This window comes from Sander lucioperca, chromosome 2 (genome assembly GCF_008315115.2).
Source record: "Sander lucioperca isolate FBNREF2018 chromosome 2, SLUC_FBN_1.2, whole genome shotgun sequence".
Lineage (NCBI taxonomy): Eukaryota > Metazoa > Chordata > Actinopteri > Perciformes > Percidae > Sander > Sander lucioperca.
In genome coordinates, this window is record NC_050174.1 from 48,871,206 (window position 1) to 48,886,205 (window position 15,000).

The 15,000-nt window shown below is 43.3% G+C and overlaps 1 protein-coding gene and 1 long non-coding RNA gene across 8 annotated transcripts in view; one reads left to right on the top strand and one right to left on the bottom strand.

Moving 5' to 3' along the window:
* LOC116056993 (scavenger receptor cysteine-rich type 1 protein M160-like) overlaps positions 1 to 15,000 on the bottom strand; it is a 1,012,348-nt gene that overhangs the window by 480,048 nt on the left and 517,300 nt on the right. The window lies entirely within an intron of this gene.
* LOC118494636 lies at positions 2,523 to 11,611 on the top strand. The gene is made up of 3 exons (XR_004896762.1): positions 2,523 to 2,769; positions 4,689 to 4,697; positions 11,602 to 11,611. It is a non-coding gene; the product is annotated as an uncharacterized LOC118494636 (long non-coding RNA).

Sequence of the window (15,000 nt, forward strand, 5' to 3'; positions counted from 1 at the left end):
CACTTAGAATAATAATCTGAGTCTGACTAGAAGCTTCAAACTGTCTATCTGTCTGTCTGCCTGTCTGTCTCTGTGTTTACAGACCTGCTGCTTCAGCCCAACATCTCTGTGTCCTCCTCCATGGTCGGGGTCTCCGAGGTGGACCAGCAGGAGGTGTTCCAGGTGTTCTGGGGCTCCAACTTCACCATCAGCTGCTCCATCCAGCCACAGTACCCAGGAGGCTCCTTCCAGCTCACCTTCACCTCCTCCGACTCAACACACAGCTACACCCAGCCAGCTGTCAATCACTCTGCCCACTTCCTGTTTCCTGCTGCAGAGCCCGCCCACCAAGGAAGCTACAGCTGTGTTTATCACCTCTATGTTTTCTCTCATAACTTCTCCTCTGAGAGCCGTGTGCTCTCTCTCAGCGTCATGGGTAAGCTGACTGTTTACAGGATTGGAGAAGATGATTGGTCCAAACTGAGTGAAAATGATCAGCTGACAACATATTGTTTCTGGACTGACTCTGTGACGACTGTCATCATGTTACACATGTCAGATAGTAACCAATTTCATACAAAGTGTAAAAATGTTAACAGCTAACAATTAACTGAAGGACAGAGCATGTTTGGTTACGAGGATAACTCTGGTTCTCTGAGAACTGAGCGAGGTGTTTCACTATGAGAATCACCTTCTGATGTGACCAATCACAAAGCTCTGACCATGGTATGATATAAAGTATATATGAAGTGCACTAAGTGTGAGAGATAAGTGTCCATGTTGAAGTGATTTTAGATTTCAGGTCAGTTTGTGTTTAATGGGAGCTGTTGGACTCATGATGTTGTGTGATGTGTTGACTGTCCATGTGTTCCATCAGATCCGAGGCCTTTAATCATCAGAGCGATCCTCCTGCCGCTGATTCTGCTGGTGGAGAACATTGTCCTTTACTTCTACTGTAGGGTACGGACTCTCTCTCTCTCTCTGTTGTTTCCACCACTGGCTGTGTTTGTTAAACTAAAGAGAGGAGTGATGCAGGAAGTCACATCTGTGTTCTGTCATGCCTCTCCAGGCCAACAGGGGGCAGCTGCCGTGCAGACAGAAAAACATTGAGCTGGATTATTATAACCTGGGTGTCCCTGCAGCTGAAGGAGGACCGACTGAAGAGGAAGGAGCTCAGGGAGCTGAGTAGCACCTCCAAGGAGCTCATCTCACATCCACATGGAGGTTAAGCATTTAGTCACCTTTTTATCCCCACATGGAATAATTCCCATGTATTTAACCTTACAAAACTTAAATTCATTTTGAATGGCACATGCTGGGTAATTGTGTACAAAATCCGGGGTCTCTGGGGCCAATCTGTGAGGAAAAATGAGTTTTAAAAAGTACATTTTACTGACAAGCATTATTCTTCCCAAATGTCCAGAACCTGTTTTAGAGACCCGGTAGGGGTTCTTAGGATGGACCCAGGACCACCAGAATTGGGTCATATGTTCTACAGAACTCCTTGATTTGGAAAAGGTTCCAACTCATTTTTCAATTTTTTTATTTTCACTGAAACCTCCTGGTATTCCCAACATTTTTAAAGAGCTTTGCCATTCACAATCTCAATTAGAGGGTAACTACCGTTTTTCAACCTGGACCCTATTTTCCTATATTCTTGTGTCTAAGTGACTGATGTGAACAACCATCTTTGACATTGGTCCGGTATTAACCCTCCTACCCCCAAAACAGGTTAGAAAAAGCATCTTTTGTTTAAAAGATTGCCAAAGAATAACCACTTACCCTAGAAAGTACCTGAAAAAACAGTAGTTACCCTTTAAGATTTTTAGTATCCACCCAGGCCAAACTTTCCCATGCAGCCATCTCAATTTCTTCGGGTTGTCCAGCAAATCATAACTGGGATAAAGAAAAGAGCCTTTTGAATGTCAAGTTGAGTTTAACAGCCCTTCCAGATGGTTCTCTCCTCAAGACTAAAGTTATCTGCATGTACTGTTGATGTGATCTGAGTTACCACCGGATTATGTCAAGGCGCAAACACCACTTGAGCTTTAAAAACTTGAAAAAACATCCCTTTTAAAGTACATTTAGAACAGATTAAAAATGTGCCAATTGCGTTAAATCACGAGTCAACTACAGACAATCATATGATTAATCACAATCAGATGTTTTCATATTGACATCCCTAATTAAAATAAATGGACATTGACAAAAACTCAAAATTCTTTGATTACGATTTTATCGTAAAATACCAGAAAACTCAGAGCCCCCTGCTGTGTGTAGATCCAGGTTGGTGAACAACATCTGGTGCCATGTTGACGGTCTGTTAGTGTTTGGGATTAAAGAAATACAATGAAGGAATCAAAGTCATGTAGCTCGCACACACAGTACAATATTAAAAATCAGAGGCTGTTTTCTCACAAATACTATCATTTTATAGGACTTTTGTTTTTGTAGTTCAGGAATTTACTTATTGTGTAATGATGTACTTTGCTTACTTTTGTAATTACTGCTTTTTCCTATTTCATAAAATCCAGTTCAGGCCAAAGATTTGCAATAAAACAAAACCATTTAAGAACATTGAAGGAAATGTTGAAGCAGTCTGAACCGGCCCGTCTCAGCTCGACCCAAACCAGCTGATGGTGTCGCTGCGACTCAGCTGGTGGAGTCTCCAGAGGCTGGTTTTAGAACGTAAGAGACGTCTCCTGTTTCAACAGCTAATAGAGAAGTCAGCTCACCAAGTCAGCTACAAACTGTAGAAACAAAATGATCCAGAATCCATTTTATTTCTATGTTACAAACTGTCAGCTGGTGAAATGTCAGAGTTTTAGACGGAGGCTCAACGAGCGCCGTGAGCACGGTATGTGGTGGAGCGAGCTAGAGAGAGACTGAAGAGAGAAGAGCAGCGTTAGAACAAAGCAGAGAATCAGAGAAATAAAACATAGTTTTCTCTGTTTCATCTCTACTAGAAATGCAGCTGCAGCAAGTATCTCACTATCACTCTCCTCATTCATATCTTAAGATGCTACAAATAATATCCAGCTACAAAACGCCTGAAAAGTCTGAAGTTAGAGCAGAAGTCCAGAGGGTGGTTTCTATGGAGATGATCCACCGTCTCGTCTGATTGGTGGAAACTGGCAGCTTTCAGAACGCTGCAGACCGGAGACTCTCAGGGAGACTAAAGTTTACTCTCATCTCGTCCTCAATCTTTGGTCTGAACTGGACTTTACAATTGTTGGTTTTTGTATTTCAGGAATTTACTTATTGTGTAATGATGGATTTTACTTCTTTTTTTAATGAATGATTTTCTTATTTTATAACAATTGTGCTGATATTTGTTATCAGGATTTTGATTATTTCTGTAATCAGGCATTTTGATTAATTTTGTGCTTAAAGCAACATTGTGTAACATTTGTATTCTTTGTAAGTTACTCAGTGTGAGAACAGGCGATCAGATGCAGAGGGGAAATGACTGAGACAACTTTCTCCCTGTTGCAGTCAGATGTTTGATTAAGTGATAAATTAAAAAGATATTTAGTTGATTTTAAGTTAGCTCTGTGTCATGGCAGTGTGTGCAGATGCAGACTCATCTCATGAAGTGGTGTATGTGTGACACGCCAATTCGTATGCCATTATTTGCGTGTTATCAAGACGCATACTCGTTTTTTAGCGTGTTTATCAACGCCGTTTGGCCTCCATTGACTTACATTACCTTGCGATTGCGTGTGAATTGACGCCATAGCGAGTAGTATGAAAGGGAGAAAATCTGCGTAGGGAGGTTGGTCGGGTCAAAAAGCAGGACTTTCACCCAGGATCTTGTCCCGCTTGTGAGGTTTTCCTAAACCCAACCGGTTCTCCTTTTCCTAAACCGACGTTTCCTAAACCCAACCGTACCCTCGCAATAACACGTAGCCACGCAATAACATGCCACGTAGCTTTAGAAAGTGGCGTGTATGTTTATGTTGTGACGTTGCAGACTGCCATCAGCTGTATACAGCGTAGACATACACGTGGATAGTTCAAAATGTACAGATAACAAAAGGATAGTGTCGTGTATGTTTACGCGAAGTCATGATGTCACGTTGGCAGATGAACACTGTTTGACTTCCCTTCGGGGCAGAAATCCTCTCGGAGCAGAGCAGTGAAAGGTCCGCTGAGATCGGGTCATTTCTCATCTCGTTTCTCATCAGATCTCGGCAGACCTCCGATGCTCAAAGCAACAACAACAACAACAAGTAAACACACTCCTAAATTCTGCAGATTGTGTTTGGGTCTTATTATTATTATTATTATTATTAGACATGTTTAACTGGTATCTTTCAGAGCGGAGCATCGCTAGTTTCAAGTCGTCTCCTCGAGAATCTTTGGTCAGAAATGGGATTTACAAATTGTTGTTGTTGTTGTTGTTGTTGTTGTTGTTGTTGTTGTTGTTTGTAACATGATTTTTACTTATTAGTATTACATATTTTTACTTATATTGTAACAATGGATTTTGCTTATTTTTGTAATGAATGAATTTTCTTATTTTGTAACAATTGTTTTTATTAGTTATCAGGATTTTTGCTCATTTCTGTAGTTAATCATTTTGATGAATGTTGTCCAACAGCATTCCGTAACATTGGTATTTTCAGTGATATAATGCCAGAATTATAGTCATCTCTTTATTCTTTTCTTATTTTTAGGTTCTTTATTTCATTGTTTCTATTTGTAAGTTGAAACAAGTGTACTTGTTAATGCATCTACGTCTTGTTATTTGTTTGTATTGATTTCTTAATATGTGGAAATATAAGTGACACCAAAAAAATTAATAAAATCATCCGTAAATCCAAACATTATTTGAATCGGCTGTTTTTTCTGTGTTGTCAGACTTAAGCTAAGAAGAAGCCGAGTGTTTGAAGACAAAGCCTCCAATTAACATCAGAAACCATCAATAGTAAATACGGAGGAATAAAGTTTATGTTATGTGTTCAGTGACGAGATGCATGGATGGCTTCAGACAGACATTTCTTCCCTGATGTCTCAGTGTCAGCAGAACCATTCTTCCTCATTAAGACAGCAACAGAGACAATACAGACTCAGCTGGTTGTAAAAACTGTCCCGTCATTTAGCTATTATTGTAGTAAACTGTTGAAGAAGGAGGTCTTTAGTTCTGTTATTGTAGTAAACTGTTGAAGTAGGAGGCCTGTAGTTCTGTTACTGTAGTAAACTGTTGAAGTAGGAGGTCTGTAGTTCTGTTATTGTAGTAAACTGTTGAAGTAGGAGGTCTGTAGTTCTGTTATTGTAGTAAACTGTTGAAGTAGGAGGTCTGTAGTTCTGTTATTGTAGTAAACTGTTGAAGTGAGGTCTGTAGTTCTGTTATTGTAGTAAACTGTTGAAGTAGGCCTCTCCTGGAACCATCACCTTATCGTGGTGGAGAGGTTTGTGTGTCCCTATGAACCTGAGGGCTGTGTTGTCTGGAGCTTTGTGCTCCTGGTAGGGTCTCCCAAGGCAAAGTGGTCTCAGGTGAGGGGCCAGACAAAGAATGGTTCAAAAACCCTATGAGTGACCGAGGAAGAGATGGAGTGACCCTGCCCGGAGGAAGCCCGGGGCCCCCGTCTGGAGCCAGGCCCAGATGGAGGGCTCGTCAGCGAGCGTCTGGTGGCCGGGTTTGCCACAGAGCCCGGCCGGGCACAGCCCGAAAAAGCTACGTGGCATCCATCTCTCCATCCCATGGGCCCACCACCTGTGGGAGGAACCGCTGGGGTCGGGTGCGCTGCCACATGGGTGGCAGTGAAGGTCAGGGGCCTCGACGGACCAGACCCGGGCAGCAGACGCTGGCTCTGGGGACGTGGAATGTCACCTCTCTGTGGGGGAAGGAGCCGGAACTGGTACGGGAGGTGGAGCGCTACCGGTTAGATCTGGTGGGGCTTACCTCTACGCACAGTCTCGGTTCTGGAACCATACTCCTGGATAGGGGTTGGACTCTTTTCTTCTCCGGAGTTGCCCAGGGTGTGAGGCGCCGGGCGGGTGTGGGGATACTCACAAGCCCCCGGCTGAGCGCCGCTACGTTGGAGTTTACCCCGGTGGACGAGAGGGTCGCCTCCCTATGCCTGCGGGTTGTGGGGGGGAAAACTCTGACTGTTGTTTGTGCGTATGCACCAAACAAGAGCTCGGAGTATTCGGCCTTCTTGGAGACCTTGAGTGGAGTCCTATATGGGGCTCCAGTGGGGGACTCCATAGTTCTGCTGGGGGACTTCAACGCGCACGTGGGCAATGATGGAGACACATGGAGAGGCGTGATTGGGAGGACCGGCCTCCCTGATCTAAACCAGAGTGGTTGTTTGTTGTTGGACTTCTGTGCTAGTCATGGATTGTCTATAACGAACACCATGTTCGAACATAGGGATGCTCATAAGTGTACTTGGTACCAGAGCACCCTAGGCCAAAGGTCAATGATCGATTTTATAATCGTTTCATCTGATCTGAGGCCGTATGTTTTGGACACTCGGGTGAAGAGAGGGGCAGAGCTGTCAACCGATCACCATCTGGTGGTGAGTTGGATCAGGAGGTGGGGGAAGATTCTGGACAGACCTGGTAAGCCCAAACGGGTAGTGCGGGTAAATTGGGAACGTCTGGAGGAGGCCCCTGTCCGACAGACTTTCAACTCACACCTCCGGTGGAGCTTTTCGTGCATCCCTGTGGAGGCTGGGGGCATTGAACCCGAGTGGACAATGTTCAAAGTTTCCATTGCTGAAGCTGCGGCGAGGAGCTGTGGTCTTAGGGTCTTAGGTGCCTCAAGGGGCGGTAACCCACGAACACCGTGGTGGACACCGGTGGTCAGGGAAGCCGTCCGACTGAAGAAGGAGTCTTTCCGGGATATGTTATCCCAGAGGACTCCGGAGGCAGTGGCAAGGTACCGAAGGGCCCGAAGGGCTGCAGCCTCTGCCGTGAAAGAGGCAAAGCAGCGGGTGTGGGAGGAGTTCGGAGAAGACATGGAGAAGGACTTTCGGTCGGCACCAAGGTGCTTCTGGAAAACCGTTCGCCACCTCAGGAGGGGGAAGCGGGGAACCATCCAAGCTGTGTACAGTAAGGATGGGACGCTGTTGACCTCAACTGAGGAGGTAAGGGCGGTGGAAGGAGCACTTTGAGGAACTCCTAAATCCGACTAATACACCCTCTATGGTAGAGGCAGAGCTGGAGGATGATGGGGGATTGTCGTCAATTTCCCGGGTGGAAGTTGCTGAGGTAGTTAAACAACTCCACAGTGGCAAAGCCCCAGGGATTGATGAGATCCGTCCAGAAATGCTTAAAGCTCTGGGTGTGGAGGGGTTGTCTTGGTTGACACGCCTCTTCAACATTGCGTGGAAGTCTGGGACGGTGCCTAAGGAGTGGCAGACCGGGGTGGTGGTTTCCCTTTTCAAAAAGGGGGACCAGAGGGTGTGTGCCAATTATAGGGGTATCACACTTCTCAGCCTCCCTGGTAAAGTCTTCTCCAAGGTGCTGGAAAGGAGGGTTCGGTCGATAGTCGAACCTCAGGTTGAAGAGGAACAATGCGGATTCCGTCCTGGTCGTGGAACAACGGACCAGATCTTTACTCTCGCAAGGATCCTGGAGGGAGCCTGGGAGTATGCCCAACCGGTCTACATGTGTTTTGTGGATCTGGAGAAGGCCTATGACCGGGTCCCCCGGGAGATACTGTGGGAGGTGCTGCGGGAGTATGGGGTGAGGGGGTGCCTTCTCAGGGCCATCCAATCTCTGTACAACCAAAGCGAGAGCTGTGTCCGGGTTCTCGGCAGTAAGTCGGACTCGTTTCAGGTGAGAGTTGGCCTCCGCCAGGGCTGCGCTTTGTCACCAATCCTGTTTGTAGTATTTATGGACAGGATATCGAGGCGTAGTCGGGGTGGAGAGGGGTTGCAGTTCGGTGGGTTGGGGATCTCATCGCTGCTCTTTGCAGATGATGTGGTCCTGATGGCATCATCGGTCTGTGACCTTCAGCACTCACTGGATCGGTTCGCAGCCGAGTGGTTCGGGCATCTGGTAAGGATGCCCCCTGGGCGCCTCCCTAGGGAGGTGTTCCAGGCACGTCCAGCTGGGAGGAGGCCTCGGGGAAGACCCAGGACTAGGTGGAGGGATTATATCTCCAACCTGGCCTGGGAACGCCTCGGGATCCCCCAGTCGGAGCTGGTTAATGTGGCTCGGGAAAGGGAAGTTTGGGGTCCCCTGCTGGAGCTGCTACCCCCGCGACCCGAGACCGGATAAGCGGACGAAGATGGATGGATGGATGTTGAAGTAGGAGGCCTGTAGTTCTGTTATTATAGTAAACTGTTGAAGTAGGAGGCCTGTAGTTCTGTTATTGTAGTAAACTGTTGAAGTAGGAGGCCTGTAGTTCTGTTATTGTAGTAAACTGCTGAAGTAGGAAGCCTGTAGTTCTGTTATTGTAGTAAACTGTTGAAGTAGGAGGTCTGTAGTTCTGTTATTATAGTAAACTGTTGAAGTAGGAGGCCTGTAGTTCTGTTATTGTAGTAAACTGTTGAAGTAGGAGGCCTGTAGTTCTGTTATTGTAGTAAACTGCTGAAGTAGGAGGCCTGTAGTTCTGTTATTGTAGTAAACTGTTGAAGTAGGAGGCCTGTAGTTTTGGGGATATTTTGGCAGTTAGGTGGTTTGTAAGTTTCTTTTATTGGGTAAGTGGTCCTTTGACTGAAAAGGTTTTAGAAACACTGCTGCTGCCAGTTCTGCCATTGTTTACCTTTTTCTTCTTCTTCTAGTCTGTAGAAATAGTAAAGTCGGTAGCCTTTCCTCAGTTGCGACCCTTCTGTCCAGGAGAAGACTGCAACTAGTGTCTAAACTGTTGTTGACAAACATCCAGAGATACTGTATCTGAAGTCTCTTTATATAGACCTTAGTGGTCCCCTAATACTGTATCTGAAGTCTCTTTATATAGACCTTAGTGGTCCCCTAATACTGTATCTGAATTCTCTTTTATATAGACCTTAGTGGTCCCCTAATACTGTATCTGAAGTCTCTTTTATATAGACCTTAGTGGTCCCCTAATACTGTATCTGAAATCTCTTTTATATAGACCTTAGTGGTCCTCTAATTCTGTATCTGAAGTCTCTTTTATATAGACCTTAGTGGTCCCCTAATACTGTATCTGAAGTCTCTTTATATAGACCTTAGTGGTCCCCTAATACTGTATCTGAAGTCTCTTTCCTGAAATTCAGCCTTGGTGCAGAATTACAGCCACTAGAGCCAGTCCCACAATGAGCTTTCCTTAGGATGTGCCATTTCTGTGTCTGTCGCTATTAAGGAGGGGGGGGGGGGCAAGGTGGAGGGGGGGGGTGGCCTTGACCAACTGCCACTTTGCTCGTTTGAAAGCCATGATGTCTCTCTTTTTCCAACCCGGTCTCATTCTGAACTCATAAAATAAGGACGTTTGGACAGTGGCTGTCAGCGTCTGATGAGATGAAAAAGGCGTCTTTCAGCGTGTTAGTGTAACGCCCCGGGGAGAGCAGCAGCTGGAGAGGATTTAGAGAGTAGTATGTAAGGAGGTTGGTTGGGGGGGTGGATGGGTCAAACACAGGACTTTCACCCAGGACAGCAGCATTCACGTCCCGCTGGTCACGCTGGCTATAGTCGCTTTTTACTTTCCTCCCGCGTCACAGAACCGTACGCCACGAATTCACGACCTTTTCCTAAACATTACTGCGTCAAAAGAGACGGCAATAGTCCCGACCAAGTGCATTTACTTTTTTTTTTACTTTTGACAAAAAATTTAGAGAGGTCCTTATTTATTTCTGAGGTGTTTTTAGACAGAGGAAGGGTGATTTTAGCATCAGGGACAGCAGACCAGGACAGTCTGGCTCTGTAACATCAGAACAGAGAGGGACAGGAGACCAGGACAGTCTGGCTCTGTAACATCAGAACAGTAATAGTAGTAGTATAGTAATACTCTCATATACATTAGACAGGTCCCTATATAGTAATACTCTCATATACATTAGACAGGTATCTATATAGTAAGCACATTAACTCCTTTCAGTGGCAGTTTTTAATTAAACAACCCTGTCGGCTGCAGTCTATATATATATATATATATATATAATATCAGAACAGAGAGGGGCAGGAGACCAGGACAGTCTGGCTCTGCAATATCAGAACAGAGAGGGGCAGGAGACCAGGACAGTCTGGCTCTGTAACATCAGAACAGAGAGGGACAGGAGACCAGGACAGTCTGGCTCTGTAACATCAGAACAGAGAGGGACAGGAGACCAGGACAGTCTGGCTCTGTAACATCAGAACAGAGAGGGGCAGGAGACCAGGACAGTCTGGCTCTGTAACATCAGAACAGAGAGGGGCAGGAGACCAGGACAGTCTGGCTCTGTAACATCAGAACAGAGAGGGACAGGAGACCAGGACAGTCTGGCTCTGCAACATCAGAACAGAGAGGGACAGGAGACCAGGACAGTCTGGCTCTGTAACATCAGAACAGAGAGGGGCAGGAGACCAGGACAGTCTGGCTCTGTAACATCAGGGCCAGACTCTGGTTAGAGTTCAGGTTTTATTAACACATTGGAGATGCTAAATAAAATAAAATAAAGATTTAAAAAAAGAAAAAAAGAAAAAGGGGGGGGGGGGGGCTTTTTTAAAATCTTTATTTTATTTTGTGTGTTTTTATTTTTTTTCATTTGATTTTAGATTTTACTTTACTTTTAATATTTTATTTGTAGTGTTGTAATGCTAGTTCAAGGCATTTTGATGAATTATGTTTATGACGGATGTTTGAAGAAAAAGGTTGAAAAAAAAATGGAAATTATTTTTTTTATACTGATACACACTGTATGTATTTCCTGTGCAATTTCCATCAATAAACAGATTAAAAAAAATAATTAAGACTTTAATATAATAACAATAAAGACAAGTATTGATTGATAGTATTTTAAATGAGCACAAGTAAAGTAGAACTGGTAGTGTAAGGAAAACCATCATGTTTTCTACTACGTATTTATGCACATAAAGAGGCAAACAGGCTTCTGCGCATGCCCAAGTGTTGGACTAGTGTTTTGTGAGTGACCTGATCTTAAAATGACTTAGTTGCATTTTCGCTCTATACCTCAAATAAAGTGAGTGTTCTCAGCAGATTGGTCAAAACTAAATCAAGCCCACTTACTATTTGTTATTAATTTGAATGTTAGAATTTACAGTGTACTCAACAATCATATTTAGTTCACAATAGCTTTGTAATGTGTGTTTGTACTCTAATAACATCAGATAATAAAGTATTTGTTGCATGAAGAGCTCTGAGGCTATGAAACTAAACATACAAAATAAATAGGATAATAAAAAAGAAAAGGTGTGTATTATGAGATGTCGGGTTAAACATGTTTATTATAACCCGGTAACGAGAATGCGTTGCTTAATAACGGAGATACTGCCATTGATACTTCTGCCAGTTTAAAACTGGTAGTAAACATCGGCCATGGCAGTCATTAAATCTGACCCTTCTTCCCTTCCCTTTATTTACCTGCTTGGAGCAACATGGAGACATTAAAGAGAACCTGTCTGCTGTAATATAAGGTTTGGAGCATAGACATGTTAATAATATTATTATTAGGGACTGTTCGTTATTTATTTAAGGGGCCACCGGAGGAGTTTTAGGACCTTTAGGCTAAAATTACTTGACCCTCCCCTCGCCAGTAATAATTTTTCTATGACCCTCCAAAATGATATGAAAAAGAAGCATGACCCTCCCCTTATGTGCTAGCTTGCGCTCAGCAAAGATGTACAGATGCCATTGATTTTTTACAGCCATGACATACATGAGTTAACCTCTGCTTTCTGATCATACACATCCCACTCCTCTGTTATGGTGGGGGGGCCATTTCAGTAGATTAACTCACTAACATTGTTATGGTGGGGGGGCCATTTCAGTAGATTTACTCACTAACATTGTTATGGTGTGGGGGCCATTTCAGTAGATTAACTCACTAACATTGTTATGGTGTGGGGGCCATTTCAGTAGATTAACTCACTAACATTGTTATGGTGTGGGGGCCATTTCAGTAGATTAACTCACTAACATTGTTATGGTGGGGGGGCCATTTCAGTAGATTTACTCACTAACATTGTTATGGTGTGGGGGCCATTTCAGTAGATTAACTCACTAACATTGTTATGGTGTGGTGGCCATTTCAGTAGATTTACTCACTAACATAGTTGTGAAAACACAATAAGCATGGAAACTAAATGCACACTTCCTGCATTACTGCATTACTTCAAATACTAAGTTACTCCTCTAGTAAACTAGTATTCATATGAAATAAAACAATAAAACATTGAGACCATTCAGCAAAGCACTCTGGGAAATAACCAATTCAACACTGGTTGCTATGGACTTGTCACTAGGCTTCCTCAGTCGTATATTTAGCACATAGGTAAAGCTGCAGAAGCTGAACATTATATTCCAAAACATATATGTTTATTTTTAAAGCAGATTTTAAATTACATTGTAACAATTTAACAATTCGCCCTTATCAATTGGCACGGCTGTCTTGGAACGCAACAGACAGACGCTTAAATTCAACTAAAATGTAACAGTGAACACTCAGTGTTGGACCTCCAGTCTGTTGAGATGATCTCCAAACTCACCATAAAACGTTAAGACGCGTTGAGAAAAAAGATCCGTATTTTGCCGTAATCCAATGACACTAAAAAAAAGTAATCCACAGCGATCAGGAGATCCACAAACAGAGTCCCGGTGTATCCAGCAAGGCTGATACGAGCGTCCCATTCACCAGCCAGCTCCAAACAGGTGAACGAGGCCTCTCCACTTCACCGTTTAAACAAAGTGGAATAAACGTATACAAGTCCAAATCTACACAAAACCTGCGTCAATTAGTAAGCTGACATCACATGTATATACATGGCATTTAGGAAACCTTTATTGCAACGTTGGCACGGCAACATGTCCAGACTAGTGCAACAGTAACTTTAGTTTTTTGCGTCCTGCTGCTCCCATCATCAGCCAGGTAATACTTGTTTTACTAAAGCAGTATATGAAATCTGATGTATTAGCTACCACCATTTAGTTGTTTTGTGTTATTTAAGATATTTATAAAATATCTGGTCATGCCAGATATAATTAATTATTCCACTCATTTTTTAAACAATGCAATTACCCGTTTCAGCCACCAGGTGGGCAGTCCCTCTGCCCCCCAGCAAACTCATGGGTCAGACGCATTTGGTAGCAAAGGAGGGCAGAGACTAAGAGCTACATGAAAAAATATGCACCAAACAAGCCACTTTGAAATGTTAGTTTTTTCATGAATACAAAAGTTGGGTGACACCCCTCCTAGACTAAAAAATGTTGGGTGACCCTCCCCTCAACAAATAATAAAAAGACATGACCCTCCCCTATTTTCCTCCGGTGGTCCATTCCATAAATACCGAACGGTCCCTTCATATTTTTTTGAAATATTTTATTTTCAGTTTTATATATGTAATGCATACAAACATGTTAGTACACCAACAGTATAGCAACATAACAAGGGACAAAATGTGGAGGGTTGACCCCCCTACCTTATAACCCCCCCATCAAAAAAAACAAAAAAAAACAGAGATCAGTGTGTAAGGTCAATACAAACGACTACATTAAGTTCTTGGAGTAAGACATGTACCGATATGGTCTAAATATGGCTGCCAAATTTTCAAAAAGGTGTCATATCATTTCCTGAGACAATACGTGATTTTTCCAGGGGAATGCAGCTATTCATCTCAACAGTCCATCTGTCAATAAGAAGAGGGGAGCCAGATTTCCATGACACTGCAATGCAGTTCTTAGCCACACATAGAGCAATTCCAATGAAGTTGAGTTGTGCATTGAGCGGTGAATACCTGTAAAGAAATATCCTGGTGAAAGTGGAGCTGATATCATGCCAACAAGGCCTAACTTTCATACACAGCCAGGTACAGTGCAAAAAGGACCCAACTTCAGTATCACATCTGAAGCACATTTATGATTATGACATTTTATTGAATGAATGTAATGTTTCTGGCGTAAGTTATAATTGATGTAGAATATTATAGTTAATCAATCTATACCGGACATTGATGTTAGTTGACAAGCTGTTTTGACATAAATCTGTCCAAGACTGTTCCCCAATTGTAACACCGAGATCTGACTCCCATTTCATTCTAGACTTATGCATCCCTGGTTTTGGGCCCTTGTTCAACAACAGGGGATATATTTTGGAAATGAATGTATCTGTGTTCCCATCGTGAAGAAGTCTTTCAACAACAGTCATGACAGGCAGAGTCATTTCAGGACCCAAGTAAGCTCTGAGAAAGGATCTTAGTTGGAGATAACAGTAGAAGGTTTGATTGGACAAGTTATATTTCCTCTTCAGGTGCTAAAATGTCATGAGAAGTCCTTAGTCGAAGCAATTCTCCAAGTGGTGAATTCCCCTATGATGCCATATGTCCAGAATATTATTATCAAGAGTCATGCGTATAAGTTCATTTTGCTTAAAAGGTGTTTTAGGTGACAGTCCCACCTTCAATCCAAGACTTTTGTGAACCTCATACCATTTTTTCATCAGATGCCTCAATATAGGGTTGTCTGTCCTGCTGTGTACAGTTCCAGAATTATGCTTATAGATGAAGTCACTGCGGACCTTTTCTTTCAGGGGGTGCAGTCCGATTTGTGTCCAAGAGGGGGCATCACTGCCCTCAAAAAGGGATGAGATGAACCTCATTTGAGCTGCCAAGTAGTAGTTTTTAAAGTTTGGTAATCAAAGTCCCCCTGAGCCATAGTCCCATGTTAGCTTTCCCATGGATATCCGGGGTACTTTACAATTTCATAAAAATTGTCTAACATATCTATTGAGAGCTTTGAAGAAGGATTGTGTTAGTGGAATGGGCAGGGATTGAAACAGATACTGCAATCTCAGGTATACATTCATTTTAATACAATTACATAATACAATGTCGGGAGGTAATTCAATTTGTACAGGTTATTATCCCAAGGTATTTTATACCATTCATAGGCCA